The 17,831-nt window shown below is 40.1% G+C and overlaps 1 long non-coding RNA gene across 2 annotated transcripts in view; it reads left to right on the forward strand.

The window, feature by feature from the left end:
• Positions 1-17,831, forward strand: part of LOC138761871 (uncharacterized) — a 53,115-nt gene that overhangs the window by 28,525 nt on the left and 6,759 nt on the right. For both annotated transcript variants that reach the window (XR_011356554.1, XR_011356556.1), the window contains exon 3: positions 6,188-6,255. This is a non-coding gene — a long non-coding RNA (uncharacterized lncRNA). The remainder of the gene's footprint in view (positions 1-6,187; positions 6,256-17,831) is intronic.

Genomic DNA, 17,831 nt, shown 5'->3' on the forward strand with positions numbered 1-17,831 from the left:
ATTTTTGGACAAGAAATGATTGATTTCTTGGGACATAGGATTTCTCAGGAAGGCATGTCTCCGCTGCCATTACCAAATACTCAAGACTTGCTATGGTTAAAAGACTGCTGAAATTCTTGGGATTGGTAAATATTTACCTTCGGTTTCTTCTGGAAGCAGCTCATATCATAAAGCCTCTTTTCGATTTACTGTCCAGAAATGCCAGAACCATCCATTGGAGTGAAGAGGGAAACAATGCCTTCTTGAAGATAAAAGATTTGCTGACTCACGTCACTACGCTCAGCTCTCCAGTTTTAAATGCAACCACTACCCCTTCACAGACACTTCCAGTATGGGGGTAGGAGGTGCACTTCATCAATATGTCAACGGGCAATGGAAACAGTTAGCATTCTTCAATTGCCATCTTCCTGAAGCAGAGAAGAAATACAGTGCTTTTGATAAAGAACTTTTGGCCATTTACTGATCTATTCAACACTTCCATTATTTTTTGGAGGGCAAAGATTTTACTATGTACATCGACCACCAGCCCTTAACATTTGCATTTTCCAAGGTCGCAGAGCCCTGGTCAGCTCGACAACAATGGCAAATATCAATCATTTCAGAATTCTCCACAAAAACCTTACATATTTCGAGAAAAGGCAATGTAGTAGCTGATGTACTTTTCCGCTCTGCTCCACTCGAGTTTTCGTCTATAGATCAAAGTATTGACTACACAGATTTAGGCGTGGCCCAAGAACATGACCATGAGATAAATGCTTATCGGACTGCAATCACAAACCTGCAATTGAAAGATGTCCAGTTTGCAATTAATGGCAAACTACTCCTCTGTGGTATATCAACTGGACACTCATGTTCAGTAGTTCCGGCATCATGGAAACGTACAGAATTTGACTCAGTACATAGTCTCTCACATCCATTGATTAGATCCACCATTCATATGGTTTTGGATATGTTCATGTGGCACAGTCTTAAAAAGAGATGTTACACAAATGGTAAGGTCCTGCATTGTCTGCCAAAAAGCAAATGTTCAGTGGCATATTAAGGCTCCACTGTAGTCCTTCCCAGCAGTTACTCGGCTTTTTGCTCACGTCGTTGGTCCATTTCCTGTTTCAAGAGGATACCATTATTTTTTTACAGTAATAGACAGGTTTATGCAGTGGCCCGAGGCTGTGCCTATGGTAGATGCTACTACAGACACTTGTGCTTGAGGGTACCTCAGTTCCTGGGTGTCTCATTTTGGTTTACCGGCGTACGTCACTTCAGATAGAGCACCACAATTTACTTCCTCACTGTGGACGGCCTTGTCTCGCTTACTCAGTACAACAATTCATTATACGAATGCCTTTCATCTCCAGCCCAATGGAATGGTGGAAAGATTTCATCGACATCTCAAGTCATCCTTGATGGCTCGGTTAGAGGGCCCGAACTGGGCTGATGAGCTGCTCTGGGTATTACTGGGCATTAGAACAACTCCAAATAAGGACATTGAAGCTTCATTTGCGGAGCTCGTGTACGGCACAGGCTAAGGGAAGCTGTAGGAAAATTGATCCCTATACCACCATCGTCGCACAGAGAACACTCTTCCTTTGACCTGAAGACCTCAAAAACTGAGAATATGCCTTCGTCCAAAGGGGAACATTTGGTCAACCTTTATAGTCACCCTATGAAGGACCTTATAGGATACTCAGACAAACTAGGTTGAACTGTATTTTGGATATTGGAGGGAAGCCACCATCTTTCACTATTGACCGGCTTAAATCTGCTCATGTGGACAACCCTCCCCCACTGCAGCACCCAACAGCCCATCACAGAGGTTGACAACCTAAAAGACAGACAAACTTTCTGCCGGTTCTGGGGTGGGGGTTGTGTGTAATGGTGCTATGGCAGCACTACAACTCCCAGAAGGGAGCGAACTGGCCACCTGACGTCAGTGCATGATGGTGTCAGCATGTGTCAAGCTTTTAAAAGGTTGCATGGGTGATGAAGATAAAATCCATTTGATTCACTCTAAAAATACCTTGTGGGGTTATTTCGTCAAGCCCACTGTGATTTCAGTGCCACAGCTTTATAATTATTTCAGAACTGAGAATTTAAGACCGTCAAGTAAGACTAAAATGATGCTGAAGTTTTAAAAATTGACTTTTCAAAGTGGGACTTTATGACACACACATTTACATTTTACAATTGCTCACAGTGGGGTTAAATTTAGATTTAAGTTTATAGAATATTAAGAAATGTTACATTATCAATAGTTTAATAAGGTGAATTTTACATTGGTGTTGTTGTGTTAGTACTAACAAAGTCCCTTTAGTCCCAAAAATAATTAAGATAGTTGCTAGTTTGTAACAGCCGGAACTCGCCTTGGGGCATGCACTACTGGCTGTGTGTCCTCTTTTAACTGTATCTTATAGGTAAATGGAAGAAAACTCAAACACCTTGAAGATGTCGGGAAATTGATTCAGTATTTCCTCTATGCATGCTCACTGTTAATGTGATACACCCTCTTGACTAGGTTTAAGATTTCACATGCTTTATCACCAGGCAGTGAATAATGTCCATCTGGGACTACTGTGAACCTGAAGTGGAGCTCTTTATCTTTAACTTTCATCTTGAGTTTACATGTACCTTCTGTGCCGATGCTCTGTCCATTGTAGGCTTTGAGCAGTACAGGATTTGCATGGATATATGGCTTTATCTTCATTATCGTCATGGTCAGAGATCAAATTGTACTTTGCCCCTGTGTCAAACTTGAAAGGAATAATTATTCCATTTGAATGCAATGACTCAGTCCATTTATCCTTCTTGACACTGTTCACTTCTTTCACCACTATGCCCACAAAAAATGTATCACTGAGAGCACTTTCTTCTATAGTGCGTACAGTGTCTTCTGTAGTGTATTCTTTAGTGTGTCCACTTTTACTTCTGTTTCGTTTCCCTTTGGAAAGATGTTGCTTTGCATAGTGATTCTGCCCTTTGCACTTGTTAGACTTTCCCATTAGCTGGGCATTGCTTTTTCACATGTTTAATGCCAAATCGTTTACAATTGAATGTCTCTCCATCTTTTTGTTGGTTCCTGTATCTCATTTTTTGTTTGTGTGTGTGTTCAGACACTGTGGCTATGACTATGCCTTAATTTTCATTGGCTTTTATACTATCACTAATTATTTTTGCGTGCTGCAGAGCTAATTCACTGGTGTGGCATATCTTCACAGCTCCAGCTCTGTCTTTTGCAGCAACCTCTCTCTCACTTTCTTACCATTAATTCCGAACACAATTTGATCATGGATCATTGAACTTTGCAGCGATCTAAAATTGCATGTTCTTGCTTTTAATTTTAAGTCGGTTTTAAAAAGTATCAAACTTCTCTCCCTGCATCTGCGTGCGCGAATGAAACATGAATATCTCGAAGGTTTCATTTTTCTTTGGTGAACAGTGTTCATCAAACATCTCAATAACCTTGTCAACTTTGCTCTGATCTTCTGCCTTGGCAAAAACAAATGTGTTGTAAACCTCTAGCGCTTGAGGTCCCACCACAGTAAGTAGCAGTGCAATCTTCCATGTATCCTGTTCGATATCGATTCCAATGGTTTGCAGGAACAGCATAAAGCTTTGTTTAAACCACTCATGGTCAACATTTCCAGTCCATTTTACTCACTATGTACACTGTGTGTTTCTTTTTTTATTTCACTTCTGTGTACAGCAGAACTTGGTTGTTACTTCTATTCTTGGCTATTTATTCGACTCCTGGCTGTTTCTTCCACTCCTGGTACCATGTGATGTTTCTTTTACTACAGTAAAGAAACTTTGGTTCTTTTTAAAACAACTAGATTTATTAACTAAGCAAACAGTTCTAAGGACAGAACATAAACATGCCAGACCTCATGTGGAGGTTTCCATCTTGAATCTACCCAAGATGGAACAGCATTCCCAAGATGCAACATTCCCCAGATGCTGCACACTCTGTCTCCAACTCCTCCTGGTTTTTATTATCCCATTTAAATATAAAAATAACATTTTTTACGTTGTGCCTTCCCGACACTGGCGAGACCATTGCTGAACACCTATACTCTGTGAGCCTAAACTTGAGTTTACTGTAACCAATCATTTCAATTTCTCCAATCATTCCTACAATGACATGTCTATCCTCGGCCTCACCCATTTTCAAGATGAGGCCAAACGTAAACTTGTGAAACAACACAGCACATTCCTCTTAGACTGCTTTAAACATTGATTTTTCAAATCTTAGACAACGCCCCCCACCCCACCAATTTGATTCCAATGTTTTCATCTCTTCTAGAAACATAGGAACATAGGAAGTAGGAACAGGAGCAGGCCAAAAATGGCCCATCGAGCCTGCTCCGCCATTCAATAAGTTCATGGCTGATCTAATTTATGACCTAACTCCACCTACCTGCCTTCTCCCCATATCCCTAAATTCCTCTATCATGTAAAAATGTATCTAACCGAATTTTAAATAACTTTAATGAAGCAGCCTCAATCACTTCCCTGGTTAGAGAATTCCAAACATTCACTACTCTCTGGGAAAAACTATTTTTCCTCATCTCTGTCCTAAATATACTCCCCCGAATCTTGAGATTGTGTCCTCTCGTTTTAGTTTCCCCGGCCAGCTCAAAAAACCTTCCTACATCTATCCTATCCATACCCTTCATAATCCTATATGTTTCTATAAGATCTCCTCTCATTCTTCTGAACTCGAGTGAATACAATCCTAGATTATTTAATCTTTCATCATAAGTCAACCCCTTCATCCCAGGAATCAACCTAGTAAACCTCCTCTGGACTGTCTCCAAAGCCAGTATATCTTTCATCAAATATGGAGACCAGAACTGGACACAGTACTCCAGGTGCTGTCTCACCAGTACCTTATACAGTTGCAACATTACCTCCCTACTCCTGAATTCAATTCCTCCAGCGATGAAGGCCAACATTCCATTTGTCTTCTTAATAACCTGCTGCACCTGCAACCTAACTTTTTGCGATTCATGCATAAGCACTCCCAAGTCCCTCTGCACAACAGCATGCTGTAGTTTTTCACCCTTTAAATAATATTCAGCTCTTTTATTTTTCTTGCCAAAGTGGATAACCTCACACTTACTAACATTGTACTCCATCTGCCAGACCTTTGCCCACTCATCCAGCTTAACTATATCCCTCTGCAGACTCTCCAATTCTCATTACAATTTGCTCTTCCACTCAATTTGGTGTCATCCACAAACTTGGCTACACCACATTTTGTCCCCTCCTCCAAGTCATCAATGTAAATGATGAACAGTTGTGAGTTTCTTTTTGTTTAGTGCAGGATCAATGGCTGTCTTTGTAACTCTGCATTTCCCAGTGGTTCCAGCTGCATGGGGGATTGTGGGTAACAAAGAAGGCCATTGCTCGGTACGTATGTTTGACCTCACGGCAACGGGCGGTGCTACTGCACCACTTGCCCTCAACTCCGGAGGGCAGCTCCTGATGCTGCTCTCCATAAAAGCAACGCCGGAGCAGCCTTGTAGGCCTTCTCCATAAAAGATAAGTCTGCTTTTTTTTTCTGTATACAGCCAGCTGCAACGCGGTGTCGCTCCATAAAAAGGGCTACGTTCTCAGGACACAGCTATCAATTAAAGCATAGCCAACTAAAGTAAGCAGCTAATTCCATACAGCAAATTAAATACATTTTATATGGTTTTCTTAACTAAAGTCTCAACCAAAACTTAGCTCTTTCATAAATACTTGTAAATGTGTTCAAAATTAAAATTGTCATTAAGTTTTTTTAATTCGCTAGTCAACACATTTATGAGGACTTTCCTGCCAATATACATTAATTTACATCCTGAGGTATTATTAAAATCTGCTTCCAATATAATTATCAACATGAGCTGTATATGTCATGAAATATATTGTCTCAAACACCATATCTAATCACCTTAATCTAATCTATTTTAGTTTCAGCTATATCTGCAAAAAGATTTGAATAAATTGTAATGTAATACAAAGAGAACATTTTATTTGTTTTCATACAACTTAATATTAATGATGATTTATGTTCAGTGATCTTGTTAAAGCATAGCATTTCATAGAACCATACAAACTACTTCATCAGAATTATCACCTGATCCAAGGTGGCTTGCAGGAGTGGTTGGCATCTGCCCTTTATTACAACAAGCAATATTTTTTACAGGACACTTCCGGCCATTTCAAGGGAACATTTTACAAATGATTTGAGTTGCCCTGCATGGAAGGAAGGTGGTTAGTACATTTTCTTACTTATCCAAAAGATTATTTTTGCTTAATTTTTTTTAATTTGAAACAATATATAGACAGCACATGTAATTAAGTATAAAGATTTTTAACTCATTCCAATTTTCAAATTACTTCATACCACGTGTTTGCAATATTATATCCAGTGAGATTGGGCTGGTCATTAGGAGTCATTTAAAATTAAAACAACAAGCTGTTAGATAATGATGTGTTATGTTTTGTAAAACCAATAAATGTTCCCAGTGGTTTGCTGTCATGCCTCTAGCAGGAAACCATCCAGTCAGTTGGGCGAAAGCTTTGCTGCATTACACAATCATACGGTACAGTCATAGCCAGTGACTATATTGATTTCCATATATGGCTGCAGTTCTCAAATGCCAAAAGACTGTTTTGATATTGTTTAAAATGATGCTGCCTTTAACTTAAGTAGCATCACTGATGATTTAATGTTATCTTACTTTTAAACACTCTTTTGATTGGCTTGCCTTCACAAGTGAATTGTACATTTTTGATTCTGTAATACTAGATGGTTTTTAATCAAGTATAAGTAGAACTGAATCCGGAGAAATTATTGATCACAAGATGGCACAGGAGTCAAGTTACCTCAAACACAAACACATGAGCAGGAGTTCAACATTGTGTCCCTCAGGCCTATTCTATCATTAAGAAGACCATCGCTAATCTGAATGTCACCTTAAGGGCCACATTTCCAACTACCCACAGTAACCATTGTAATTCTCTTGCTACCTCTAGAGATATTTTTTTTAAAACTGTTTCCTTGGCCCTCTAAAGAAGAGAGTTAAAAAACTGGAACATTAAAAAAAAGTTTAATCTCTGTCTTAATTGGGTAACCCTGTATTTTTAAATGGTGACCCACTCATTTTAGATTGTCCTACCAGAGAGGAAAAAAATATATATCCATATTCAGTTAAAATTAAATGATCACTGAAACAAGCCCTTTGACAAAGAAGTTTGGGTGTGGGGAGTCGAGAAGTTGTTCTCTAATTATTGTTTTACTTCAGCAGTTTGCTTTAAACCAACACAGCTAGTGATTCATTTTCACAGACCTTGGCAGTCTTCCAGTTCTCATCCAAGTGACTGTGATGGAACCTAGACAATACTAAATCACTGTTGGCAAGTCAGGGCATAACATTTCATGTAATTTTGTATTAACCAGTCAGAAACACTGATGAAGAAGTATGAAGAATGATTTCCTTTCATTATATACTGCTGCTAATGCAGGGAAAATAGATCAAGAATTTTCACAAAGGAGCGATCAGACAAAATGGATTTTGAGACAAAAGAAGGAAATATTATGATAAATGTCTAAATGCTTGGACAAAAAAAAATCTTAAGGAATCATAAAAAAAAGTGGTGAGGCTTATAAAGGGATAAAAGAGTAAGGTGGCACAGAAAGGATCATTCAGTCCATTATGCCTGTCCCATCTATCTGAAAGGAGCATTCATCCTGATTTCTTGTTCTTTCCCATTTTCCTGGAATATTTACCCTCCACCCCCAAAGTATTCAGTCAATCTTCCTTTGAATATTGTTTTGACTTCATCTAATACCAATGCAGACAATACATTCCAAACCATAACAAATCTTCAGGAAGAGATTAAATACCAGACCAAATATCCACGCTGAAAATAAAAAAAGAACTGCAGATGATGAAAATCCAAAATAAAAGTGGAAAAGGCAGAATAGATTTTGCAGGTCAGGCTGAAACTGTAGAAAGAGAAGCAGAACTAATATTTCAGTTCCAAGACTGTAAAAGAGAGAAAGCAACTTAATTTTCAATGACAGAGAAACTGTTTATAAAGGAAGGATAGGTAGAACCAATGTAGTTATCTCTGATAGAGTGAGACTAAATGGGTTAACAATGGGGACAGGGGAGGGGATGGAGGGCTCTCAATGGCACATTATTCATTTTGGGTTATACTTTGCAAACAGCAGGGGTATGGGGCATGCCCACCGGCCCAGGATTCAGTAATGAGGAGAGAAAATCTGAGCTGAAATCACACATGGAATAAAAAGAAAATGAGTTACCCAAGTTGGAGAATTCTATGTTGAGTCTACAAGGCTGTTGCATCCCCAGATGGAAGACAAATTGCTCTTCCTCAAGCTTGCGTTGTGTCCTTTCGTGACGGCACAGGTCACAGAATGATAGGTCGGACTGGGAGGAAGATAAAGAATAAAAAGAGCAGGCAGCCATTCTGTCCTGCAGATTGAGTGCACATGCTCTGTAAACAGATCACCCAGTCACTGTGTGATTTCTTGAATGTAGAGGAGATCACATTGTGAACACTGAAATCAGTGCCCAAGATTGGAAGAAGTGCATATGAATTCTGATTTCACCTGGAAAGACTGCTTGGGTCCATAGGTCATAGGAGCCGAATTAGGCCATTCAGTGCATGGACAGTGGAAAAAGGATAAGGACAGGCTTTGCATTGCCTTTGGAGGCTTGAGAAGGATGAGGAGCTAAAATAAATGATTTTGATTAATTTCACTTCCAAGAACTTAGTCTATAGACATTAATAAATGTCGCTATCAGTGGGGTGACTATTTTCACTTCACCAAACAGCAGCATGGTTAGCCTGGCAATTAGCATAATGCTATTACAGTGCCACAGTGCTGTCTGTAAGGAATTTGCACATTCTTCCATGACCTCCATGCGTTTTCTCCGGGTGCTCCAATTTCCTCCCTTCTTCCAAAAACATATGGGGTCAAAGGTTAATTGGGTGGAATTGGGCAAGATGGTTTCAATGAACAGAATTGACTACCACTGTACTGTAAATGAAATAAAAAAAATAACTTTCAACCATTGACTTCCAAATGCCCTCCTTTGGTTAAACGTAAACAATTTCCTCACTCCCTTTTATTCATACATTTAACTTTTAAATCTATGATTTCTGTTCACTATTAAAAGTAAATAATTCTTCCTGCCGATCTTGTCGAGGCTTCTCATTAATTCCAAGTACCGATGCCTTTTACTTGGCAACTTTGTCAGGTATTGCAATGGGCACACCCAGTCTCGTGTGATTTCAGGCTTGGCATGCATGAAGATGGGAAATTGCACAGGAACATCAGCAAGCCAATACCATCTTATAATAGACGGTGAGTCCCATCACCAATCTTCTATTCTTCCACATCAGATTGATGTGTTCTCCTGAGTGTCCTGGGATGGAAGCAGGAATTGTTGATGATTGAGAACAGGATATGTGGACAGTAAAGTCAACAACAATTTACAGTAATAATCCATGGCCTTCGGATAACTCCAATCATGTCTGAGTAAGAGAAAGTTATTTAGTCTTTGTTAACAAAAGAAGCCTTGCCTTCTCTTTTGGCTATGACTATGAGTAATCAATTCAGGTTTTCAGATTTATTGTCAGTGTACATTCATGACATCACATACAACCCTGGGATTCTTTTACCTGTGGGCCAGGCAGAATTACCACTACAGGTAATGCAATAAAACTGTACACAATGTAAACAAATTTAAACAACTGGCTGTGCAAAAAAACAATAAAGTGCAATAAATGAGTGTGTTGTTGAGGAGTCTGATGATGGAGGGGGAGCAGCTGTTCCTGAACCTGGTGGTGCGAGTCTTGTAGCGCCTATACCTCTTTCCTGATGGTCGCGGGGAGAACAAGTGTGTGCTGGGTGATGTGGATCCTTGATGATTGCTGCTGCTCTCTGATGGCAGCATTCCCCATAGATGTTCTTGATGGTAGGAAGGAGTTTGCTTGTGTGTCCTGGGCTGTGTCCACTATCTTTTGCAGGACTTTACATTAGCGTCCCTATATCAGACTGTGATGTACCAGTCAGCACAGTTTCCAACACACATTTGTAGAAATTTACTAGGATTTCTGATGTCATAGCAAACCTCCATAAACTCCTGAGGAAATGGAGGCACTGACGTGCTTTCTTCACAATGCCATTAGTGTGTTGGCCTCACAAAAGATCCTCCAAGATAGTGACACCCAATAACTTAAATTTGCTCACCCTCTCTACCTCTGATCACCCAATGATCAGTGGATTGTACACCTCTGGTTTTCCTTTTGCTGAAGTCAACATTCAGTTCCTTGGTATTGGTGACATTGAGTGTGAGGTTATTGTTGCTACACCATACCATCAAGTTTTCAATCTCCCTCCTGCTTGCTGACTTGTTGCCTCTTTTTATACCACCCATATTGTAGCATCATCAGCCACAGTCATAAGTGTAGAGAAGGGGGCTGAGAACACAGTCCGGTGGTGCTCGGATTCTGGTGGAGATCGTGGAGATGCTCTTACTAATCCACACGTCAAAAATGGGCTATGTCTACCGTACATTTCGGGATATAATTCAAGTCATGAAACCCAAAAAAACTCTCAAAAATGGGGGTCAACTTATACGCCGGATATATTTTTAAGACTTTAAATTCAGCTCAAAATCCAATCCACATAATCCAGTGTATAAGTTGACCCTTTAAAATAAAAAAAACCCCAACTGCAATAGAATGGTTTCTGAAAAAAAAATATTTACAAGTTTAATAATTACTCAGAGGTATGTACGTGAATGGAGTCAGTCAACCTTACAGACTATAATTACTTTTATGTTGCTTGCACAGATGTGTGCTGGTAGGCATGTTGTAGATGATTGATGAGATAGTTGGTCAAACAGCATCCTTAATGTAGCAAAGGCAAAGATACATAGCTGACGTTTTGGGCTTGAGGCCTTCACCAAAGTAGGAGAGAATGCCAGCAAGCATCCAAACAAAAGAGTACAAGGGGGAAGGGTGGAAAGGCAGGAGATGATAGGTGGAGAAAGGAGGAAGGGGACAGCAGCAGAGGGGAAGGGGTGATGGCTTGGCTGTGTGGGTGAAAGAACTGAAAAGACATGAAAAGGGGGAGGGGAAAGAAAAAGCAAGCAGATTTAGTAAAGCAGAAAAGTCAATGTTCATGCCATGTGACTGAAGGGTACCCAGATAGAAAATAAGGAATTGTTCCTCCAACAGTGGGTGGTTGGGGATGGATATTACATAAGGCCATGGACAAACATGTGAGTGCAGGTGCGTGACCTGGAATTGAAATGGTTGACCACTAGGAGGTCGCTGTGGTTGTGGATGGTGCAGAGCGAAGCGATTTCCCAGTCTAAGACCGGTCACTCCGATGTAGCGAATGCCACAAAGGGTGCACCAGATGCAGTAAATAAGTCCTCTGGATGTACAGGGGAAGTGTTGCTTCACATGAAAGGCCTGTTTGGTGCCCCGGACCATGGTGAGGGAGGAGGTGTGGCTGCAAGTGTTGTGCCTCCTGTGGACACAGGGGAAGGTGCTGAGGGGAGAGATGAGTGCACGAGGGAATCACAGAGGGAGTGGCCCCTGCAGAAGGCCAAGAGGGAAAAATGTGTCTGGTGGTGGGATCCTGTAGTAAGTGTCGGAAATTACGGCAGATGATGTGTTGGATGAGGAGGCTGGTGGGGTGGTAGGTGAGGATAAGGGGGTTGTGAGGGAGGAGGTGTGGGCGCAAGTATTGCACCTCCTGCGGTCACAGGGGAACGTGCCGACGACTGGGTTGCAGACTGCAAAATTGGTTCACGAAGCACCTCCGCTCCGTTCACAACCACAGCGACCGCCCAGTGGCCAACCATGTCAATTCCGGGTTACATTCCTGTGCTCACATGTCTATCCCATCCTGACCATCCATAGATTGGAGGAACACCACCCTATTTTCCGTCTGGGCACCGTCCAGCCATATGGAATGAAGGTTGACTTTACTGCTTTCCATTAATCTTGCTCACCTTTTCTCTTCCCTCCCCCTTTTTCAGTATTTCCAGTTCTTTCACCCACAGAGCCCTGCCATTCTCCCTCCCTCCTTTCTCCACCTGTCATCTCCTGCCTTGCCACCACCCACTCCCCACCTTTCCCCACTACTCTTTTGTTTGGATGCTTGGTGGCATTTTCTCATACTTTGATGAAGGGTTCAAACCCGAAATGTTGGTGATGTACCTTTGCCTTTGCTACATAAAGGACACTGTTTGACCTGCTGGGCTTCTCCAGCATTTTGTGTTTTTACTTCAGCCACAGTGTCTACAGAATTTTGTAATTTACACCCCATGAGATAGTTGGTGTAATCTGCAGACCTTGAAGTTTTGTGTGGTCGTTCATTCTGTGCGCATAAATTAAACCTGAAAAGTGTTTTAAAATCTTTTGAGACTATTGGTGAAAAATATTAGTTATTTAAAAGTTGTCAAAACCATTGAAATGGATATTCACTACTAACTAGTCAAAGTATTCCACATTTACGTTGGAATATATTTTGACCTTTCATTTGCCCTTGAATGATTTTTCTATAGGATCGAATGGAATGTGTTTCAACGATTCAGACATCATGTCCAATCTGTCACATTTCGGTTTCCTGGTTTTCAGTCTGTAGTTGCTAGTAGAGTCATATAACATGGAACCTTTCAGCCCACTAAACATATATTGAACACCAATCCAACATTAATTTCATTTTGTCTTCCGATATGCACAGCTTCTTCTCCTAGGTCTGTCAGGACTATTTACAGCAGCCAATTAACCTACCAATCTGCACCTTTTCCAGGAAGTGGAACAAAACCAAAACACTTCGCGTTAATTGCTTCTCATATACTTAATTTTAAAAGAGCCTTTGAAGCAATGAGTTTCATAACCAAATCATCCGAAAATCATATTAGGAACCTTTTTAAAAAATTCCACAAAAAGCCCTCAAATCTTGGTTCCATCACTGGCAAATGTGTGTCCTTCTTATCCACTTTATCTAGACTACTCACAATTTTACAGACAAGTTGAATTTCCCTATATAATCTCCTGTTTGAAGGAATAACCACAGACCAATGTCCCTTTATGAATAAAGTCTCCAATCTTGGCAATGTCCTTGTAAACCTGTTCTGAACCCCCATTGGCAATTTCATATTATTTCCACAATGTAATCAGCAATCTATCTTTGTGGCCGACTTATTGATCTATACAATTAAAATGCCTTTGACCTCTATGTCACCCATTAACAACAAAGTATGTTGACTTAATAAAAGTTTAATTGGCACGTTAAAATTTATTTAATACAATAGAATCTTGTTTTTGTACATTAGGATAATGTTTGCATTATAGCTTGTTAAAAAGCTGAATTGATAACATCAAAGTAGAGGAAATTTCATTTAGAACATTGGCAAAAGAGTTTTATCCAGTCACACTTGATTTGTTAAATTAAAAAAGCAGATTAAAAAGGAAGAAAGACTGCGGTAATTCACAAATCTGCAGATGCTGAAAGACTGGAAAAGCACACAAAGTGCTGAAGGAATTCAGCGGGACAGGCAGCAGCTGTGAAAGAAATGGAGAGTCGACATTTTGGGCCTAAGCCCTTCATCAGGAATGAGGGTTCTGCCCCAAAACATTGACCGTCTATTACTTTACATGGATTCTGTCTGACCTGAGTTCCTCCTGCACTTTGTGTGTTATTTGTGCTAATTCACCATCAGATTAAGTACAGAATAAAAAGCAACATTGATTAGATTAAGAGTGAGAAAGGGGAATAATACCAATGACAAAGTTATTGTTTTAAATTAAAGTCTCCAATTATTTTTGATATTTCAAGGATGGACATCACTCATTTAACATTTATTTCTCAATGTCAGAAAAAAAAATTGATTGGCCCTAATTAAGGCTATGCACACCAGTAAATATAAAGATTGAAATGAACAAGTCTCAAAACACCATTGTATTTCACAGGTTTGGATGCTATTAATGGATCTCTTCATTATCTCACTCTGGCAGGGTGTGGTATCCACCTGTTTCAAATGGGCCTCATTTATGCTGGTGCCCAAGAAGAGTGTGGTAACCTGTCTTAATGAAAGTGTTTTAAAAGGTTGCTATTGCAGAGTGGCGAGATGGATCCATTCTAATTTGTTTACCGCAGCAACAGTTCTACAGCAGAAGCCATTTCTCTGGCTCTACAAAAAGCCCTGGAACACCTGGACAGCAAAGGTACTTACATCAGTATGCGCCTTATTGACTATAGTTCAACATTCAACACCATAATTCCCTTAAAACTCATCAGCAAACTCCAAGACCTGGGCCTCAAAACCCTACTGTGTAATTGGATCCTGGATTTCCTCATCTCCAAACCCCAACAAGGCCAACCTTTAAACCCATTGCTCCCAATGTGGCCCTTCGCTAGGGTAATATCTGGTCTTGTCAAATACACACACACAGAAAAAAAAAAGCAGGTTTTATAGAGAACAGCAATGATTTTCATTTGAATTTTTAAAAAGTCAGTAGTGTTTGCTTATACTGTTTATAACCATATAACCATTTTCAGAGTGGAAACAGGGCATGTTGGCCTTTGGAGTCCGCACCAGTTCACTAGAACAACTCCACTAGCTCAATCCTCCGGCTCTCCACCAGTGGACCATGTGTCTTCTTAACTATCCTGTCTACCTGGGAATCCACCTTCAAGGAACTCTGTGCCATAACTCCAAGATCCCTCTGTTCCTCTACATTCCTCGACGTCCTCCCCTTAACTGCATATGTCCTATTTATATTATTTTTTCCAGAATGCAGCATTTGAAGTGATTAAAAGTTTAAAGATTGAATGAATGCATTTATGGAAAATGAAAGAAATAGTAAAAAAAAGTTAGATACTCTTAAAGATGGTTTAGTCAAGGGTTATGGGGAGAAGGCAGGAGCAGGGCCAGATCATTGGATATTACCAAAAGCATTAAAAAGTCTCACATGAAGGAGGTTAACACCCGAGAACAGGAGATAGCTCAAGAGGAAATGGATTATCAAAGAGCAGGTATAGAAGAAAAATATAGATATCTGGTGGAAAAAAAAGCTCAAATATATATTTTGAAATTTTTTTGTTATACAGTAGAAGTCCAAAATAACAACCTCCAAAGATTGCCAGAGATAAACTTTTTAAAACTCAGTCGAAATTTGGATTTAGTGCCACTGATGCTGTTCACTTACATTTTGAATTTCTAAACAAAAAATAAAATTAATGTGTTTACTAAGTCATTTTACAGTCACTAAAACAAGTGGTTTTGTGACTATTTACTCTTCAAAGGCAATCTACACATTGTTTGCTTACGTGTATGTCATTTTATATTAAAATATGCTTAGATCCATTAACTCACATGCACTTTTTAAGTGCACATTTTGATTGCTTTTCATTCTATCATAGAGATAGAAAGTCTATAATAAACTTTATTTATTTCTCTGAGATTCTAGACCTTGGCTGTGAACCTGGAGTCCTGCAGCTCCTAAGGCTGACCCTGAACCCCAATCAGTGAGAATTAGTAAGAACGATCTCCTCTACAATCTCTATCAGAACTGGAGCACCAAAAGGCTGTGTTCTTTGTCCCCTGCTCTACTCACTTTACACTTATGACAGTGTGGCTCCATGCAACAATAACACCTTCTACAAATTTGGTGATGATACCTTGTATAAAGAAGGGTGATGGGTCAGCATTCAGGATGGAGATTGAAAACTTGGCTGAACGGTGCACCAACAACAACTTTGCACTCATTGTCGCCAAAACCAAGGAACTGTTTGTGGATTTTAGGAATGGAAAACCACAAGGGTTAAAAAAGAAACCGTGATTATTGGAGGTGGAGAGGGTAACTAAATTTAGGTTTTTGAGAGGCTATCTCAGAAGACCTTTCCTGGACCCAACACATGAATGTCATTCATGTGAAGAAAGCACGTCAGCACCTCTACTTCCTCAGGAGCTTGTGGAGTTTTGGTATGATGTCAAAAACCTTGGCAATCTTCCACAGATGTGTTGTGCAAAGTGTGCTGAGTGGGTGCATCACAGCCTGCTATGTGGTTACCCGAGTTGAAAGCCCTGCAAAAGGTAGTGGACATAGCCCAGAACATCACAGCCAAAACTCTCCTCACCTTGGAGGAAATTTACATGGAACGCAGCCGTCCGATAGCAGCAGCAATCATTAAGAATCCACACCTCCCTGGACATGCTCAGTTCTCGCTGCCACCATCTAGACACAGGTATAGGTGCCACAAGACTTGTCTCACCAGTTTCAGGAACAATTGTTACCACTCCTCCATCAGGCTTCTAAACAACAAACAGAGACTCATTTAAGGACTCTTAATTTGCACGTTATTTATTCCAGAATATATTTTCTTTTGTATTGCACATTTTGCTTACGCATACATATTTTTTAGAGTACCATTCTTTTGCATGACCATCAAGTAGGAATTCTGCCTGGCCCACAGGAAAAAGAATCTCAGGGTTGAATGCAAGTCATGTATGTGCTCTGTCAATAAATCTGAACTTTGATATTTCTTGAGAACATTATAAAGCAATGTTGAAATTAAAAACAATAGAATAGTAATTCCATCTGCAATGCTTAGAGAATGTGAGTTTCAACACAAAGTGAGATTCTGCTCACTCAACTCTGATAGCATTAGGCTCAGTTGTAGTGCCTGCTACGGCAGAGCAACGGAATAAATAGACATCCACGTAACCATTAAACTGATTTGATTGTTTGAATTCACCGCATTGCGTGAAGGGGACACCCACTTCTGGTAACGTGTGAGCCGGCTTCCGGACGCGACGTCAGTGCATCGCGGAGTCACTCCTTGGCCGGCAGTACGCCACCTGGAAATGGGGAGTTCCCTTAGTCCACACGTGGCATCAACCGCAGGTTTCTCCTCGGTAGTGAAGGGGGGCTCGTGTCATCTTGGGTCAGCCGAATGGTGCAGCGATTTGGCCCGCTACACAGTGTTATTTTGAGATCAAAGTTCAGCTCAGGGTGTATGAGAAAAGGTCAAAGCAAAAATAAAATAGCCTCATTAGAATTCAAAGTAATGAAAGAGAAAAATTATTGTAATTTTCCAACTAGTTCAACTCATCCTTCTCATCTCAGTGCCCCTTTGTTTCATAAAGGTGGACTATTTTGAACACAAGCTGAATGCTCGGCCAATAGCTCCATCAGATCCAATTGATGAAAATTAAATGCCTACAATCAGCTAAAATTCTGTGGATTTAACACAAATGTTTCAGATTTAATGTGTGGGAGACTTGAATGACTTTTGCCGAAGGCATCACGCTGTGATTTTCCACAAACAATTATGTAGCCCCTTGACTGTTTTAAAGGCTGGATGATTACAAGTTACCGGATGTGTGCAGCCCATACAGTTTTATGACACACAAAGTAAAACTCATTAGTTGATTGACATCCAGCTATTGTTCTAAAGCAAACCATACAGTACTCTCTTCACCTCAAAGCCTTTTTAAAGACTCATAGGATTTCCTACTGTATGTAATAAAAATAATTTATTTGCTGTTTCTAATCAAATAAAAGCCTTCAAGTAGGCCAACAAGGATCAATGTTTGCATGTTTATGACTGATTGTTCTCAAAGTGACTTTTATTTCAAGCTTGTCTAGTCGAGGAGGTAGATATATTTGAAAGAAATTAAATGACAGGATTGTGGGGTGAGGGCATAGGAAAATTACCCTGATCTTATGCAGAGTTAGTACCAACTCTGTAGGCCATGTAGCATCTTTCCTGCTGGTACATTCCG

Source organism: Narcine bancroftii, chromosome 4 (assembly GCF_036971445.1).
Source record: "Narcine bancroftii isolate sNarBan1 chromosome 4, sNarBan1.hap1, whole genome shotgun sequence".
Classification (NCBI taxonomy): domain Eukaryota; kingdom Metazoa; phylum Chordata; class Chondrichthyes; order Torpediniformes; family Narcinidae; genus Narcine; species Narcine bancroftii.